The sequence below is a fragment of the Trachypithecus francoisi genome, unplaced genomic scaffold (genome assembly GCF_009764315.1).
Source record: "Trachypithecus francoisi isolate TF-2019V2 unplaced genomic scaffold, Tfra_2.0 Lachesis_group10, whole genome shotgun sequence".
NCBI lineage: Eukaryota > Metazoa > Chordata > Mammalia > Primates > Cercopithecidae > Trachypithecus > Trachypithecus francoisi.
In genome coordinates, this window is record NW_022681455.1 from 119,480,394 (window position 1) to 119,498,979 (window position 18,586).

The window sequence follows — 18,586 nt, forward strand, 5'->3', positions numbered from 1 at the left end:
CATCAACCTCCACGGCTGCCCCTCATTTGAACACACATAATATAGTTGTGTGGCTTGGTGGAGCCATCTAAATTCCGTTAGGCCATTAGCCAATGCCGCTATTAGGGGCGAAATGTCATGCACTTGATCTAAATGTACTTAGGAGAATTCTCAGGACCTGATGAATTATGACTGGGAATTTTATGGCCTCATAGGTTGCAGGCGTCATACCAACTGCAGCTAATGAGCTATGGGTCCTGAGAAGCTCTGAGGACACATGGCGTTCTGCACACAGAGAGCGCTGTTTCTATGTGTTCTCCCCCTGCACCCTTCTCAGATGCAGTCTCAAGTCACGTGAGAACATGTGCAAATGTTTCTCCTGGATGGTTTCCTTTAGAGCATGTGTCCTATTACTTGAAATGGATGTCTGAGCAGAATGTTTTCAGAAGTTAGATTTTTTTTTAGGGGGGAAACAGAAACCAAAGCAAAGCCAGTAGAGATCTAAACAAAACAAAACAAAAAATCCACCGTGGTATTCGAGGAAGGAAAAACCATTTTTCAAATGAAAACTTTTTATTACATTTGATATGTTCTGCTTCCCTTCCCTAGTATGTACGAATGAGATGAAACCACTTCTTAATTTTCAGGTTAATATTATAATTGAGGCCCATCCCTGTACCCTAAGGACTCTGCCAGCCTCTGGCAGTATTCATTTCCAACTTCCACTTGCCCCAGTGAGGCAGAAGTTAGCCTTTATTTTTGGTGTCATCTCTTCTTTCCCTCCTTCCATCAGTTTTTCAGAACCTCCAGAAATTGAACCTAGCACGTAGGGGCCACCCCTGTTTCCAGATGCCTTCTAGAAAGAGGAATGGGAGTGTGAATGAGGCCATGTGGGCTTCATTTGTCCCTGCGGTTGTCATGAAAATTTCTCAGAGCTTAGCTGGGACAGGAAGAAGGAAGGGGAGGATAGCAGTGTGTTCAGTGTGTGAGCTCCTAGAAACTCTTGGGTCACTGTTCCCAAGGGACGACGACCCTCTGTGGTAGATCGGTTGCATGTGCATTTGAGCTTTGCCTCCTCCCCTGGGTCAGCATTCCACACTCACCTTCTCAAAGCGAAGTCTCCCGTGGGGTTCCCTTGGTGTCCTCTTCATCTAGCAAATCTCACAGCACCAATAGAAATACCAAGAGCATGGATTCATCAAAGGAAAAATCATTGAAGTTTCAATTTTTGTACTTCCTGGTTATCTTTCAGCCCTCGATGGAAATTTCCAGACCTAAACCAGTGAATTAAGAGTATGGGGAAGGGGAGCCCTCATACAGTTTCATTAAGTGATCCTTTAATACTCTTCTTCAGAGTGACAGGTGCCCATTGCCTATACATTTTCAAAATGACACTGAAAATTTCAAAACATTTCTATCAGAACATAGTCTTATTCTCAGCTGATTTGCCATTTCCACCTGGATCTGTTAAATGGCAGCTTACCTACGAAATACCAGGTTCTGCCCAGTCACCTACCCTGCCTCATATGAGCAGCCCGTGTATTTATGTGGACACATGCAGCCACGCTTGTTTTTAACATTTGAGAATGACAGCATATTGGCAGTTCGTATAAGCTCTCAAATAGGACACGTCAACTCAGGAAACATCCCTAGGAGGTATTATGGGAACCCCTGTGTCACTTGAGATTCTTGGATCCATATTTGCCGTTAACAAAATAAATTAATAGTCAACAGCTGATGACAACGTTTCCCTGCTACCATGATTGCCTTGACAAATTCTGCATTGCTGAAGAATTTCACGTCCCACTATTTCTTCTGAGTGACTCTTGCCTGCTGAATAGGATGTTTGGTTCTAATTGTTAAGCCTGCCTAATCCTGATTGAAGCAGGCCATAATATCAAGTGTGGAAGAAGGTGGGAGTATAAACTAGATTTGCTCCCTACTCTGTAGGAATAACTCTATTAAGACTTTCTTTCTGGAGACAAGTAATCTTATGCAGGGGGAAAAAAAACTCCATAAAAAAGACAAATGACAGCACAAGATCCAAAAAGGCAAGTGCTCAGTCATTTTGTCATAATGCCAGAAGAGACAGGAATGCTGTGTGGACTATGCATTCAGACACTTAGAAAATACTGCAGGCAGAGCTGGGGCTTCCATGGCCAGAAGTATATTTGGTGAACTGAGGATGCATCAAAGGCCTTCTCTGGTCTTCGGTAACTTGCGCTGTCTTTCAGAGGTTTGTAAAGGGGAGAGACAGGAAAGCAGTGTGCCAGGAAGACGACTCCTCTTCTCGTCTGAAGTTTAGAGGAATGCAGTGAACAAATGATGAAAAAGTCTGAAGGGACTTTGGTATTTCAGCATCTGGAAAAATATCAGTGTTTTGTGACATTCTTAGTTGTGATCTACCTTATGTTGTATACACATGGTCACTGGCATACATAGGTATATTATTCTGCAATTGCTGATTAATTGATGATCCTTCATCCTCTCTGTGATTCATAGGCTCTCTGGGTTGGATAAATCACTTTTGGGAATTATATCTACTAGTACATTTATGTCACTAGAATTCTATTTAGAAGCTGTCATTGTGTACATTCACTGTATCTATTAACTTTCTTCGTCTCTCTCTTCCTCTCCCTCTTCCTCCCTTTCTTCCTTTCCTTTCCCTTTCCCTTATCCTCTCCTCTCCTTTCTCCCTCCCTCCCTCCCTCCCTGTCTCTTTCTTTTCTTTGCTTTTTTCTTTTTCTCTCTCTCTCTCTTTCCCCCTTTTTGTATTTCTAGTAGAGACAGGGTTTCACTATGTTGGCCAGGCTGGTCTCGAGCTCCTGACCTCAGCTGATCCACCTGGGTCAGTCTCCCAAAGTGCTGGAATTACAGGCAGGAGCCATCATGCCCAGCCCCCTTGTCCTCTTCTTATAAGGCTACTAATCCCCTCATGAGGGGCCTCATCCTCAAGACTTCATCTAAACCTAACTACCTCCCTAAGGTCCCATATCCAGATACCATCACACTGATGGTCAGGGCTTTGACATATAAATGAGGGGTAGAGGAACACAAACATTCAGTCCCTAACGCTTGGTCAAGTTACTTAAGCTTGGTAAGCCTCTCTCTTCTTGCTGACTCAGGAGGATCATAAAATTTACCTGTTAGGGTTCTTTTGAGGAACAAATGGAATTTTTAAAGAATTGTTTCTGACATGTGATAATTACTTGATAAATTATAGCTATTATAACACCCTCAAAGCTGTGGTTCTTACCCTCATCATTGGTTACGCTCTCACACAATAAGATCTTTGTGAAAAGGATCAGGTTTCATTCTCTTGATCCCCAAAGTCCCCAGCCAGCACAGAGACCAAATACCAATGCATGGCAGTGTATAGGACCTAGGTGTCCTAACTTGGCAATGTATCTGCCAATGTTTTTAAAAGACAAGATGATATCGAAAGGATTGGGGCATATTTAGGATAATGCCCCATTATAGAGGACATCAGCAGTCAGCCACAGACCATCTCTTGGTGCCACTGGGTTTAGAGACACTGGGTTTAAAAGGTGACACCAATTTAGCATGGCAGGTCTTATGTTCTTGTGTAATCTCAAACAACTTCTTGAAAATATTTATTAAGAAAACAAATATGGCTGGGCACAGTGGCTCATGCCTGTCATCCTGACACTTTGGGAGGCCGTGGTGGACGGATCACCTGAGGTCAGGAGTTCGAGACCAGCCTAGCCAACATGGCGAAACCACTTCTCTACCAAAAATTAAAAAATTAGCCAAGAGTAGTGGCAGGCACCTGTAATCCCAGCTGCTTGGGAGGCTGAGGCACGAGAATCACGTGAACCCAGGAGGCGAAGGTTGCAGTGAGCCAAGATCATGCCACTGCACTGTAGCCTGGGTGACAGAGTGAGACTCCGTGCCCCCCCCCCAACAAAAAATCTATCCAAAGGCCCTGACTAATGCAGAATCAGCACTAATTAACAAGCCCCATAAACTAAAGGCCCCATGTATGTGTTATAAGTTTTAACATTTTTTTAATAGAAAAGACAGGGGGAAAATACTATCATTCCACATCTTCTTAAACACATCTATTTTTAAAAGAGATTTTGACTCACTGGTGAATTTGTCTTAAAATGGAAAAATAAAATCAAATATAAGAATTTTGTTATGAATCTTTGTGGAAATACAATTAGGGAACCTACCAAACCCATGTAATTTCTTATTTCCGTCTAGTTATAGGAAAATGCTGAGATACTTGTGAGGTGGTTTTTTTTTTTTTTTTTTTTTTCCAACTTGTATACACATTGTTCTATAAGCAGTTGATTGTTTTTTAGGAAAAAAAAATATTCAGCATCTCAAATGTACCTTTAATATTGCTTGTGATTTTTGTTGTTTTGCTATCATAGCGTTATCTACCTCACCGAGATGTTTTAGGTCCTAAGTATTTTTCATTTGATATTTTCCCCTTAATTTCCTTTTTTCCCCTTTCTAAGCTATAAATATACAGCCTTTTTTTAAAAAAAAAAAAAAACACTCAGACATTTAAGTCCAAGAATCCTGCTTTTCTTCATGTGTTAGATTAATAACATTTTTGTAAGGTGATGAGCAGAATGGAGTATACCTGAGCTGAGTTTTGCCAGAGTCCAGGATAATCTATTCTAATTTCTGGGGACACACATTTTATCCTGGTTAGAGAGAGATATAACGATGCGCATCTAATTCTGTGGCGGTCTGGCTTTGATGTATGTATATGTGGGCAGGAATGTGTGTGTGTGTGTGTGTGTGTGTGTGTGCCTCTGTCTGTGTTCCTTAAGTATCCACTGTGACTCCAAGGTCTTAACAACAAAGGGCCTCTTTGAGATCAGTCACATTCATTCGATATTTGTTTTCTACTACCTGATACTTGTTGCTTTCTCTTTGTCGCCGTTAATTTTGTTTGTCATATGTCAGACCAGGATGAGTGAGGCACATTCAGATTCAGCTCATTTTATTTTTTTTCTCCCTTCCTTAGTCACCACCTTCCCTAATTTCAGGCGGTCAGCACATTTAGCAAGCATGTAGCTGCTTGCCTGAGCAAGCCATTAATCTATATTAGAAAATGTAGAGGCCCCAGTGCTCACCTTCCTGAAGCTCGCCTCCCCACCCCCAATGCTATAGGTTCCGTTACATCTCCCCTGGTTTAAATTACCTGCTGTTACTTCTAGGAGTTTTCTTTTCTTTCCTTGCTGAATATCTGCATTTACTAATACTGCCCAGGCACACGGGCTGTGACTCAAGTTTTCAGCGCAGGACAGTGTGTCATCTCAAGAGAAGACGGAACCCGGCCAGATCCTCCCCCTGCCAGCAAGCGGAGTCAGTTACTGGGAAGCCATAATAATTCTTTCTTGTAGAGCATTTTGGCAAAAATGTGCCTCCTTCTTATGTCAACAATTTTTCATCTTTCTGGAATTCTTATTTCCCCTTCCCCTCTTCTTCCTTTTTATCCTCCTGGTGAAGTATCTCCTTTTCCCTAAAAATCTGGAAAAAATGCACTTTTCTATGTCAATTCAAATGATACTTAAAAAATACTGTATGTTAAAAAAATTAAGTTTCTGTAATACTTATATCCCCTACATACCACTGTCTAATCAAACTACCAAGAAGGCTCTTTTGAAAAAAAAAAAAAAAAAAACTAAATGAACCTCTACTTGAGAATGTTGGCTTTTCATGTATGTACAGAACAAAAAAGGTTGCAATGATGGCTTGGATAAAGGCACCTGTGTTCTTTTCCAACCTATCCAATTTCAAGATGTATCCTTTGTGGATTACATCGGTTTTTTCTATGGAATCATGCACCTTAGACCTGGGAGAAACCAGGGTGACATCCAGGGTCAAGGTTTTCCAATCAGGTATTTTGGGGAAAAATTCCTCCTTCAGATAACAACTAATGTGACGTGGCAGTATGTCAGACATTACAGCCAAGGCCTTCTGGTTGAAATTGGGGAACTGTGGGCATTGTCCCCACTAGGCCTGTCATTTGCCTTTGAAAAACCACTCCGGGCTCTCTCAGAGGTGGTCTGTGCACCAGCTACCTTTGTGCTCTCCAGATTCTTCCTCCTGGCCCGGAAGCTGACAATAGTTGGCTCTCTTGCCCTTTCTTCTTCTGGTTGGATTTAGCAATTTACTTTTCAGGCTTGTTTCCCGCAGGGTGTCCGTTCACCACCTTCCCCTGTAGAAGGTTTCATCCAGGCCGGGCGCGGTGGCTCACGTCTGTAATCCCAGCACTTTGGGAGGCCGAGGCGGGTGGATTACCTGAGGTCAGGCGTTCAAGACCAGTCCGGCCAACATGGTGAAACCCCGTCTCTACTAAAAATACAAAAATTAGCCAGGCATGGTGGCACACACCTGTAATCCCAGCTACTTGGGAGGTTGAGGCAGGAGAATTCCTTGAGCCTGGGAGACGGAGGTTGCAGTGAGCCAAGATTGTGCCACTGCACTCCAGCCTGGCCGAGAGAGTGAGACACTGTCTCAAAAGAAAAAAAAAAAAAAGGAGATTTCATCCATTTGGCTGATAAGGGCAGGAGCTGTTCCTGCTGTTACTAACTCTAGTACATTCCATGAAACCTTGCTATTTCCTTAAACTCTACACCGACCTTTACAAACAGTGCCTTTACTAAACACTTCTTACATTACCCGTTTTGAGTGTACCATCTGCTTCTTGCCAGGACCCTGACCAAGAGTTTGAAATCTCAGACCATGATGACCTCCTTGCCCAATGCATAAGCTTTCCTCCAAAACACGCATTTATGGGGGCAGAGGGAGTCTCTGGAAGGAAACTTCAGCTGAGCCATGGCTCCTTTTGCTTCCCCTGGGTTTTAATCCTTCCTTCCCTTCCTGTTCTTTCAAGGAGATCTGAAAAGGAGCAAAAGAGCATTAGAACTGCAATGCATCTGTCTGAGGCCAAGGGCAGTTGCAAGCAGACCTCTCTGCCCGTGTTTCAATGACCCTCCTCTTACTGCTTGGCTGCCTGTGAGTCCGTGCTCACATCTGGCTCTGTCTGCCCAAATATAAACTTGAGAGTGACTTCCAAGATATATACAGGGCTCAGAGGTTCTCTCCCCATCCCAGTCACTGGCCCTGCTCTCTCTCGATGTTCCCGAGTGCCCTGGGTGGCCTTGTGTGTCCTTCCTGGGATGTTGCTCAATCACCCTCAAACTGTAAGGCCAAGTGGTCGTAGCCAGAACATGGCAGAAATATTCATGCTTCTGTTCTGCTTTCCTAGCGTGGAATCCCCTCTGCCTTAATGTGGATAAATACTCCCCAAAATGAAGGCAGAATCCAGTATCTGTTGTTTTAACTAAATCCCTGACTTGGCCCCCTCTGGTAAACCCTCCGAGAAAGGATTGATGTAAAATTTGGGACACTGGATAGGACCAGAAGGCGAGAGAAAGAAGGCACCCTTTTCTTTCCTAGCATTTGGGTTCCTAAAGAAGTAAAACTCTGTGAATGTTCACTTCATTTTTTCCTGATATATTGAGGACTCCAGATGTAAGCTCATTGATAGTCTTGGTGTGTTCTTCAGTATTTGTGCTTTTAATAGATATTGCAAGTGTGTTTAATGTGAAAATAGAAACGGAGGGCTTTTAAAAGAGCTTACTCAAAATCCTGCCAATTACTGAAATCTACCAGACAAGAAGGAGCCACTTTTTTTTTTTTTTTTTTTTTTTTTTTTTTTTTTTTTTGATACAAGGAGGGGAAATGTTTCCACAAACGCCTGGCCCTTTGTCTTTAGAATTTTTCATCTCTTGGGTACTGAGTTGTAATAGTAAATACAGATGTAGCTGTGTCACATTGAAAGCACGACCAAATTGCTGTACAATGTTCAGGATACCTTTATGTCACTTTAAAATGTAGAGTGTCATCTAAAAATGAGCAGTTGCTGCGAAGAAACTGGGGCTGGCTCCGATTTTGTGGCTCCATTTTTTTTTTAGTTTCTTGAGAAGATCATCTTTAAGTCACAAGTTATACAATGCCAAGTACTCATCTGTGTAATCTAGTTCAGCTTCCAAAATTTTTCATCACCTGGTTACAAACATCTGAAGGCAAGAAATAGCCAAGATTCCATTGCAAGTCCCAGAGTAAGTTATTATTAGACAGAAACAAACAAGTAAATACCTTGGGCCTGAGCTATTGCCCAAACCAGTCCTGACTTGGCTTGGGGTCTGACCAACTGTTTTTGATCCCACAATCTAAAGTACGTTTGTGGAAATACAAAGGTCAAAACTTCCCCTAACCCTTTATAGCCCCTGGTGGAACTAAGGAATGAAAAGTTGCTTAAACGTTTTCCTGTTGCCAGTTTTTCTTAAACATTAGCTCTATTCTTCTTTTTTTTTTTTTTTTTTTTTTCAACCCTGACTCTGATTCACAAAGAACAGGGAAGCTTAGCCAACTGCAGTTTCAAAGTATTGCTTCTTAAGCCCAGGCCAAGTGTGTAGACTTGATAGAATTCTGATTAATGCATCTTATTACATTAATTTTAGAAGAAACCCAAAGGCATTTCTCCTATTCCTAGTGCAGGCCAGCCTGCCAGAAGCATTTGTCTCCTTAAAGAGCTAGTATCTTCAGCTACCAACAACCATAAAACTGAAAAATCTATCGGAAGAGTTGGCTTCTCTGGATGTGCATAAGACACACTACAAAATAGATGTAGAGCTTGGCTGAACTTTGCTTCAAATTTGCCAATCAAAATTCACGAACCCACGCCAAGTTGGCTACAAAACCTCTTGCTTGGAGCCAGCACTAATTATGTCAACAAGTAGTTGAAGTTTAGCCCCTGTTAAGTCCTGCACCTCCTGAGTATCGGGGATGAGTCTCCGTGTGGAGGCAAACGGGCCCTGTCTTCGCTTGGCGTCCTCCTAAAATTCCCAGGACCTCTTCAGGTCCCAGCCCTTTCTGTTTCCCTGGGGTGTGCCTCCTCGTTCTCTGTCTTGGATGGAAAGAGTTGCAAGGCAGTCCAGTCACCCCAGTGAAAAGTTTTCTGATGAGGTCAAGCCTTCTTATTGTCATAGGTCATTTTCTTTAGAAATGGGAAACCATCTCACTGGGCTTTCCAGGAAGTAGACTCTGAGTGCGGGTTTGTTGTGAAGAACGCATGCCTTGGAATGAACACCTATGGAAGGGAGGAAAATGAAGGTGGAGTGGGCAGAGGGAGAAGTTGCGCTGAGATGCAGTCCAGCAAGGGTCTCAGTCAACCTCATGGAACTAAAAGGACCCATCAGAGCTAATCCCTATTGCGCTAATGTGGCCAGGCTTTTATAGACCTGCCTTGACTTGTGATTGGGTGGGCGGTCCCGGGAAGGATGTGCCCTTGCATAAGGTAGCTCTCTATGCTCAGGTACTCCCTGGAAAGGCTGATAGCTGAAGGCTACAGGTTACCCTGGAAGGGAGACCTGGGCTGCACATCAGAGCCCATCTCCTTCCCAGCGTGGACGTGTTCCAGCTCCTGCCCCAGCCCTGCCACAGCATCACCGTCTCCAGCACACATAGCCCTTCTCTGTTCATTAGGGTTGGTTGAGCTATTCTACAGCTTTCATTGACTCAGGCCTTGAAGTACAATAGAAAGCCCTAGGACAAGGCAGGCCCACTTTTGAGGCTGGGCACAGAGGCTCATGCCTGTAGTCCCAGCACTTCAGGAGGCCAAGGTAAGAGGATCAGTTGAAGCCAGGAGTTTGAGATCAGTCTGGCCAACACAGCAAGACCCAATCTCTACAAAAAGTTTAAAAATTGACTGGACATGGTGGTACACGCCTGTAGTCCTAGCTACTCAGGAGACTGAGGCAGGAGGATCACTTGAGCCCAGCAGGTCGAGGCTGCAGTGAAGTAAGATGCCACAGCACTCTAGCCTGGGCAGTTTTGAGTGCTTCCTCTACCATGTAACTAGTTTGCCAGACAACTCATTAACTATTCGGGACCTCAGTTTCATCTTTCCTGAATTGGAGCCAATATACGTAATTCCAAAGGTTGCTTTTAAGTGTAAGTGAGAATATTGGCAGAAATTCGTTAGCACTCAGAGAGGGAATATAAAGTGGAGGTTAAGTGTATGGCTTAAGAGCAGAGTCGGAAAACCTAGACTTGCATCCTGATTTCTGAATCGAATGTTCCGGGGTAAGCCACTTAATCTCGCTAATCCTCATTGTGCTTAGCTCTAGAATGGAGGCTTGTTGAGAAAATTAAATGGAAATGATAACGGCGAAGCACTTAGCACAGGAGTAGGCCCGTAGTACTCAGGTGTTCATTCCACAGCAAAGCGTTCACTCTTCTGCACTCTTTCCCAGTCAGTTGGCCAGTACTGTTCCGTTCACTTCTTTTGGATCTTCTCAGCCTCATCAGGTTAGCAGGTGAAATGAGCCCAGCTCAGCAGGCCAGTTGATTGAGCACTCCAGTCAGCCGTCAGTTAATTCTGTCATTCAGTGTCTTCAGTGACCCCCCCAGTGAGGCAGGAGGTGGGACTTGACTATGGAGGTAAGACTTAACTCCATAAACAGGGCGACACACCAGACTAAATTGAGGACTAGCTAAAACAGGGATAGGGTGGGTGCATCTTTCTATAAGACGTGTCCACCAGTGTGTCATGTCAGTGTACCATTTCCATGACAACACCTAGAAGTTACTGCCCCTTTCCATGGCATTGACTCAACAACCTGGAAGTTACCACCCTTTTTCTAGAAATTTCTGCATAATCCACCACTTAATTTGCATATAATTAAAAATGGATGTAAATGTGGTGGCAGAATTGCCTCGGAATTGCCACTCTGGGCACTCTGCCTGTGGGGTAGCCCTACTTTGCAAGGAGCAGCACTTCTGCTGCTGTTGTATACTGTCCCTTCAATAAAAGCTGCTACCACCACCAGCTTGCCCTTGAATTCTTTCCTGGGCAAAGACAAGAACCCTTTTGGGCTACGCCCCAATTCTGGGGCTCACCTGCCCTGCATCACCAGCACAGTTGAAGGCCACAAGCTCCCAGCATTTTCATCCATAAACAAGGCTTAGCAATATCTCTGATGTTGGTTAAGAGCTTAGGTGTTTGCACCAGCGAGATTTGCACTCAGCCTTTTTTGAGTGAGACTTGAACTTGATTCTGAGTCTGCTCCCTCCTAGCTAGACTCATTATTTACTTATTTATGTATTCACTCATCCATTCATTAATTTATACTGTTAGTTTGATATCAACACCTGTAAAATGGCGGTGGTAATGTGGTGATATGGAGGAAAATAAAATAACTCAATTATTGTTCTTACTATTTACCTCTGTATTGTCATCGTTATCATTCCTTTGATAACCATGAGCACCTGTCATGGACCTGGCACTCTAATAGACTCTCAGGATGCACAGTGACCCAGTCCCTGCTTGCTGGAGATATAAGAGAAGCCCCCAGCCACTGACATCTGGGTGCTGTAATAAAGCAAGAATAGTCATGGATACTGCTAAGTTTTGATGCCAAAGAGCCAAATTTGCAGTACCAGAATGTCCTTTACATGTGTGACCCAAAGTTTTGGCTACTGAAGAGGTTGCATGCCCCACAACAGTGGAAGTGGTGCCCTGAATATGCCAGAAATAATGGTGGAGTCAACTAAGACCTGGAAGTATTGTTTGGAGACATCTCAGTATTCCTAAATCATTTTCCCATCCTTAAATAAAAATCTTCCTTACTGATGATCTGAGAACTTCCAGTCAGCCTCATTTCCATTAGTAGAGTTGGCTATTGCCTGCTAAGAAACTTTAGGTGGTTTTTCTTGGGATCAGTGGACAGACTTAGGATTAGTGTGTCCCCTCCTTGAGATACAATAACAACCTTGGTGAAAGTAAGACCACAGGGCCTCTCTTCAGGCAAGTGCCTTGCATTTTAATACCAACCATGCCACATGTATGTGTTTCCTGGGCTTGCAATAACAAATTACTACAAACTGGGTGGACTGAGAATTATTCACTGCCTCATGGTTTTGGAGGCCAGAAGTTCAAAATCAAGGCTTTGGTGGGGTTGGTTCCTTCTGGAAGCTACAAGGGAGAAACCATGCCATGCCTGTTTCCTGGTTTCTGGTGACTGCTGGCAATTCTTGGTGTCCCTTGGCTTGGAAACACCACATTCCAACCTCTACTTCCATCCTGACATCACCTTCTCCTCTGACTTTGTGTCCTTTCCATCTCTCATAAGGACACCAGTCATTGGACTTAGGACCCACCTAATTGAGTAAGATCTCATCTCAGTCCTTATCTTAATTACATCCGCAAAGACCCTGTTTCCAAATAAAGTCACATTCGTTGGTTCTGAGTGAACATGTTTCTGGGTGGACCCTATTTAACCCACTGCACTGCATCAAACCTATGGGTGTGCTTTCTCTTGGCCTTTCTCCTATTTGCCTTCTCTGTGTTGGGAATTGTGGCTTTAAACCCATCCACTTATCCCTGCATGTTAAGCATCGTCTCTTACCTGATAAGCAGAAGGATGATAAAAGTGAGGAAACTGAGGCACAGGCTTGCCCCAGGTTATACAGCTAGTAATGACGGAGGATGGATTGAAAGCCAAGCTTCTCCCATCCTCCACTCCACAACAGCTGTATCTGGCCTCTGGTTTATCCTTCTTCTCCCCCGCCCACCACATGGCTTCTCATTTTGAAAACCCAATGGCTAATAAAGTCGATGAGTTTCAGGATTGCAAAATACTGTGGTCCTGGCCTTTGCCCGTTGTGTAATCTTCACAGTGACCAGAGTGTTTGCAGTTCCTAGGAAGTTCACCCATTCCCAACAGTGTCCCAGGGTCAAGCTCAGGTGACCTGAGGTATTTTTATACCCATATATGTGTCAATGTTTATAACTTTTAAAGTTGTTGTCAGGAAGCACCGAGGCATGTGGTCGTTCACAGATGGCAAAGACAGAGGCTCAGGGAACTCAGTTGCCTGCTGAGCTTTAAACCCAAGTCTATTTCTAAGGCTGCACTGAGTCTTTGAGAAAATGCAGAGTGACCGAGCACAGTGTCGGACACAGAATAGTCAGCAAATGCCCTCATAGATCCAGGCTTCTGAGTCCAAAGCAAAAAATTCTCGTCTCCAATTCCTATCTTCAAATATTAACATAAACTCTTTTTTTGGGGGGGTGGGGGGACGGAGTCTCGCTGTGTCACCCAGGCTGGAGTGCAGTGGTGTGATCTCGGCTCACTGCAAGCTCTGCCTCCTGGGTTCACGCCATTCTCCTGCCTCAGCCTCCTGAGTAGCTGGGACTACAGGCGCCCGCCACCACGTCCGGCTAATTTTTTGTATTTTTAGTGGAGACGGGGTTTCAATGTGTCAGCCAGGATGGTCTCAATCTCCTGACCTCATGATCCACCCACCTCGTCCTCCCAAAGTGCTGGGATTACAGGTGTGAGCCACTGTGCCTTGGCCAAAATAAACTCTTTTTTTTAAGAGACAGAATCTCACTGTGTTGCTCAGGCTAGAGTGTTGTGGCATCTTAGCTCACAGCAGCCTCGACCTACCAGGCTCAAGCGATCCTCCTGCCACAGTCTCCTGAGTAGCTAGGACTATAGGTGTGTACCACCATGCCCAGCTATTTTTTAAATTTCCTGTAGAGATGGGGTCTCACTGCATTGGCCAGTGTGACCTAAACTCCTGGCTACAAGTGATCCTTTTGCCTTGACCTCTCAAAGTGCTGGGATTATAGTTGTGAGCCACCATGCCCAGCCTAAAATAAACTCTTTAGTGTCAAAAAATCTACTTGAGGCCAGATGTGGTGGCTCACCCCTGTAATCCCAGCACTTTAGGAGGCCGAGGTAGATGGGTCACCTGAGGTCAAGAGTTCAAGACCAGGCTGGGCAACATGACGAAACCCCGTCTCTACTAAAAACACAAAAATTAGCCAGGTGTGGTGGCATGTACCTGTAATCCTAACTACTCCGGAGGCTGAGGCAGGAGAATGACTTGAACCCAGGAGGCAGAGGTTGCAGTCAGCTGAGATTGTGCCACTGTACTCCAGCCTGAGAGACAGAGTGAGACTCTGTCTCAAAAAACAAAACAAAACCAAAAAAAAACAAAAATCTACCTGAACCAACTAAAATTCCCATCCCCACCTAGAGTTCTAAATATTTTGTGAATAAAGCCTTCAGAGCCTAAGCGTTCACTAAAACCAAGGGGCCCCCACGTTCCTAATGGGTGGAATATTATTTTGAATCTTTCCGTCACCTTTTCTTTTTTTTTTTTTTGAGACGGAGTCTCGCTCGGTCACCCAGGCTGGAGTGCTGTGGCCGGATCTCAGCTCACTGCAAGCTCCGCCTCCCGAGTTCACGCCTTTCTCCTGTCTCAGCCTCCCGGGTAGCTGGGACTACAGGCGCCGCCACCTCGCCCAGCTAGTTTTTTGTATTTTTTAGTAGAGACGGGGTTTCACCGTGTTAGCCAGGATGGTCTCAATCTCCTGACCTCGTGATCCGCCCGTCTCAGCCTCCCAAAGTGCTGGGATTACAGGCTTGAGCCACCGCGCCCGGCCTCCATCACCTTTTCTTAATGAGAGTTACATTGCTGGGTGAAAGCTTTTTATGCAACCCCATCGTTGTTGAACAAACAGATGCTTAGCGTATTTAGGTTGGAATGCAAGAGAACTAAAGGTATGGGAGAGTCTTAAGGAAGCCTGCTTTCTCTTCAAGAATGCTATGGAATTGAAAGGTAATTCCTAAAGAACAGGCATTTGTAAATTAGGGAGGAAGAACTAAAAAAGATTCCTAGCAAGAAACATCCTAAAAGGACTTGATAAAGCCAAAAAAACTAAAAGAAAAAAAAAAAGGAATTAGAGAACAGAGGCTTCATGTTGTTTGTAAATTTGTGAATAAATCTGTTAAAGAAATACTGGATTCATATTCAACCTGGAAAACAGGGAAAGGTCTTTTATTGCATGCTTAGAAGTTTGAATACACTTTCAGTAGCTCTTCGTTATCTCAAATTAAATCTTAAATTGAGCTTGTGGTTCTGTGAATTAATACTCCGGCCTTTCAGCCCTGCTGCTGAGGTCATTCAAATCTAATGGTAGAAATGGTCGCAGGGTCAGGCCTTGGTTGGTGCTGTATAGAAATGCCTTAATGACGCCGGCAGATGTTTGCATTCTGCAGCTGGGGCAGCCAGCTAGTGGGGGGCTGCAGGAAGGGGGGAGTAGTTGATCACATTATTGTATCAGCCGCCCGTGTGAACAAGGAAGGATAGACGCCCACCCCATCCCACCATTCCAGGTTCAAAGAGGCAGGTGCTTCCTAAAGCAGAAAAATGTAAGGGAAGTCATCATCGCTTATCACCACCTGAATGTTCACCATGGTGACCACGTCTTAGGATGCTGCAAAACGAGAGAGGTCACCTGTCTGTGTAGTCGCATATAGCATTCTGAAGATGTTCCATTCATTCGACACATGTTTAATAAAGGCTTCATCTGAAGTTTAATGGACACATTGTTTCATAAAACAGACCCAGTCACTGGTGTCAGGGAGTTTATATAGAGGTATGCACATATCTGTGCAAATGTGTGCATTTAAGGCCTGCCGAGCCTCAGCTGATATGCATGTCCTAACTTTGCTGTTTCTCTAAGGGAATGGAAGGATTGGCTACCCTGAGCTTCTTAGACTTTTTTTTTTTTTTTTTTTTTTGACAGAATCTTGTTCTGTCTCCTAGCTAGAGTACAATGGCATGATCATAGCTCACTGTAACCTCCAATGCCTGGGTTTAAGTGATCCTCCCGCCACAGCCTCCCAAGTAGCTAGAACTACAGGCGAGAGCTACCATACTGGTCTCATTTTTGTTTTTTATAGAGATGGAGTCTTGCTATGTTGCCAAGGCTGGTCTCAAACTTCTGGCCTCATAGGATTCCTCCTGCCTTGATAGATGTCTTCATTGTAGGTTTCTAGCCTCTGAATCCAAATTTTATTTTCTAGTACTTTATTTTATTTTACTTTTTATTGATTGAAACCTTGAAATAAAAGTTTTTAAAAATTCATTTGATTTTAAACAGTCTTTAGAAATATATAAAGGTTAAAAATAACTGTCATTTTGTTTTTTATAAACAGTCCACTCTTACACGTAGAGACATTCAGATGCTTCATTTTGCCTATGGAAAGTTTTTCTAATAATGACCAATGATGGTGAAATTGTTATTGACTGAAATGTGTGATTGGTTGATTTGCTGGATTCAGTCCAAGCCCCTCCCAAAGGTTAGCCCATTGACTCTAGAACTCTGTTTTCCTCATTCATTCATTCATTCCTCCAATCAGTATGTATAGTGCCCTTCTACACGTCAGATACTTTCCTAGGTGCTGGGCAGAAACAAGCAAAGCACTTCAGGGCCTGTATTCGTCTGTTTTCACGCTGCTGATAAAGACATACCCAAGACTGAGAAGAGTAAGATGTTTCATTGGACTTACAGTTCCACATGGCTGGGGAGGCCTCAGAATCATGGCAAGAGGTGAAAGGCACTTCTTACATGGTAGCGTCAAGAGAAAATGAGGACGAAGGGAAAGTAAAAGCCCCTGATAAGTCCGTCAGATCTTGTGAGACTTACTCACTGTCACGAGGATAGCGCAGGAAGGACCAGCTGCCATGATTGAGTTACCTCGCCCTGGGTCCCTCCCACAGCATGTGGGAATTCTGGGAAATACAATGCAAGTTGAGATTTGGGTGGAGACACACCCAAGCCATATCAGGGTCCTAGGCAACTTTGTGTGGAAACAGAACAGAGAGGAAGTGACACACCTTTCCTTTGGGGGCAATTTTTGGCTTGCTTTTGTTTTTATTTGTTGTTGTTTTCATTCCTGGTAGTAATAGTAGCAGTAGAAAATGGTAGTGTTGTAGCCGTAAACAAAGTGCTCTGTGCATTCCCTCTCACGATCCCCTAAACCCTGCAAGGCTAGGGGAAAATGGTAACACTCATGAACAACTCCACTTTATAAATGAGGATGCTGGCACTCAGGGAGGTCAAGTGAGTTTCATAAGGTCATAGAGCAACCAAGTGGCAGGGCTGACTCCCACCCAGGTCTGTTACATGGGCAGCCTGTTATGACCGCACTGTCCTGACTTGCTCTAGCGAGATCTAAGAAAGGCACAGTCTGCTTTCCTTTTGATGGTGTGTGGCAGCATCATGGCAGCGCGAATTTCCAAGAAGAGGATGTTAGTTGCTGACGTCATCTTCAAAGCTGAACACAATCAGTTTCTTACTCAGGAGCTGGCTCAAGATGCTACTCTGAAGCTCAGATTCAAGTTATACCCATCAGGGCAGAAACCATTGTGTTAGCCACCAGAACACAAACTGTTCTTGGTGAGAACGGCCGGGGATTCTGGCATTGACTGCTGTAGTTCAGAAGAGATTTGGCATCCCAGAGGGCATTGTTGAGCTTTATGCTGAAAAGGTAACCCCAGAGGTCTGCGAGTCATTGCCCAGGCAGAGTCTGCAGTACAAATCCCAGGAGGGCTTGCCGTGCGGAGGGCCTGCAATGGTGGGCTGTGGTTTTAATTTAGGTTTTAGGTTTTAGTTTAGGTTTTAGGTGGGCTTTGGCCCCCCTATCATGAATAGGAGGGCCAAAGCCTGCCAAGTTGTGGTTTCTGGGAGACTCTGAGGACAAAGGGTCAAATCCATGAGTTTGTGGATAGCCTGGTGATCCCTAGCGGGGACCCTTTTAACTAGTACATTGGCGCTGCCGTGTGCCATGTGCTGCTCGGACAGGTGTTCTGGGCATCACGGTGAAGATCATGCTGTCCTGGGACCCAGCTGGTAGGGCTGGCCCTAAGAATCCTCTGCCTGACCACGTGAGCGTCATGGAACCTAAAGATGAGATACTGCCCACCACTCCCATCTCAGAACAGAAGGGTGGGAAGCCAGGGCCGCCTGCTGTGCCCCAGCCAGTCCCCATAGCATAATAGGCTCTCCTTGGCAGTTGTATTTGGAGTCTGGATGTTACTTTGTAAAGACATTTAATAAAATATTGTAAAAAAACAACCAGGCATGCCTGTAATCCCAGAGCTGTGGGAGTCAAGGCAGTGAGATCACTTGAGGTCAAGAGTTCAAGACCAGCCTGGCCAACATGGTGAAACCCCATCTCTACTAAAAATACAAAAATTAGCCAGGTGTGCCCTGTAATCCCAGCTACTTGGGAGACTGAGGCAGGAGAATCACTTGAACCCAGGAGGCAGAGATTGCAGTGTGCCAAGATCGTGCCATTGCACTCCAGCCTGGGCAACAAGAGTGAAACTCAGTCTCAAAAAAAAAAAAAAAAAAAAATCATCAACGATAGAAATGTATTCTCTCACAGTTCTGGAGGCCAGACATCCAGCATCCAGGCAGTGCTACACTTCTTTCAGAGGCTCTAGCTAAGAATCTGTTCCTGGCATCTTTTGTTTCTAGTGGCTACTGGCGATTGTGGGCTTGTGACCATATCACTCCAGTCCCAGACTCTGAGGCCACGTGGCTTTCTCCTCTTCTCCTTTGTTTTCCTTTCCTGTGTGCCTCACATCTCCCTCTGCCCTTCTCCTATGAAGACACTTATCTTTGGATTTAGGGTCTTCCTGGCTGATCTCAAGATCCATAACTTAACTACATCTACAAAGACCTGATTCCCAA

At 44.4% G+C, this 18,586-nt stretch overlaps 1 protein-coding gene and 1 pseudogene across 2 annotated transcripts in view; both read left to right on the plus strand.

Annotated features, from left to right (window-relative positions):
* Nucleotides 1-18,586, plus strand: part of WWOX (WW domain containing oxidoreductase) — a 1,118,448-nt gene that overhangs the window by 715,238 nt on the left and 384,624 nt on the right. The window lies entirely within an intron of this gene.
* LOC117088089 lies at nt 16,484-18,026 on the plus strand (annotated as a pseudogene).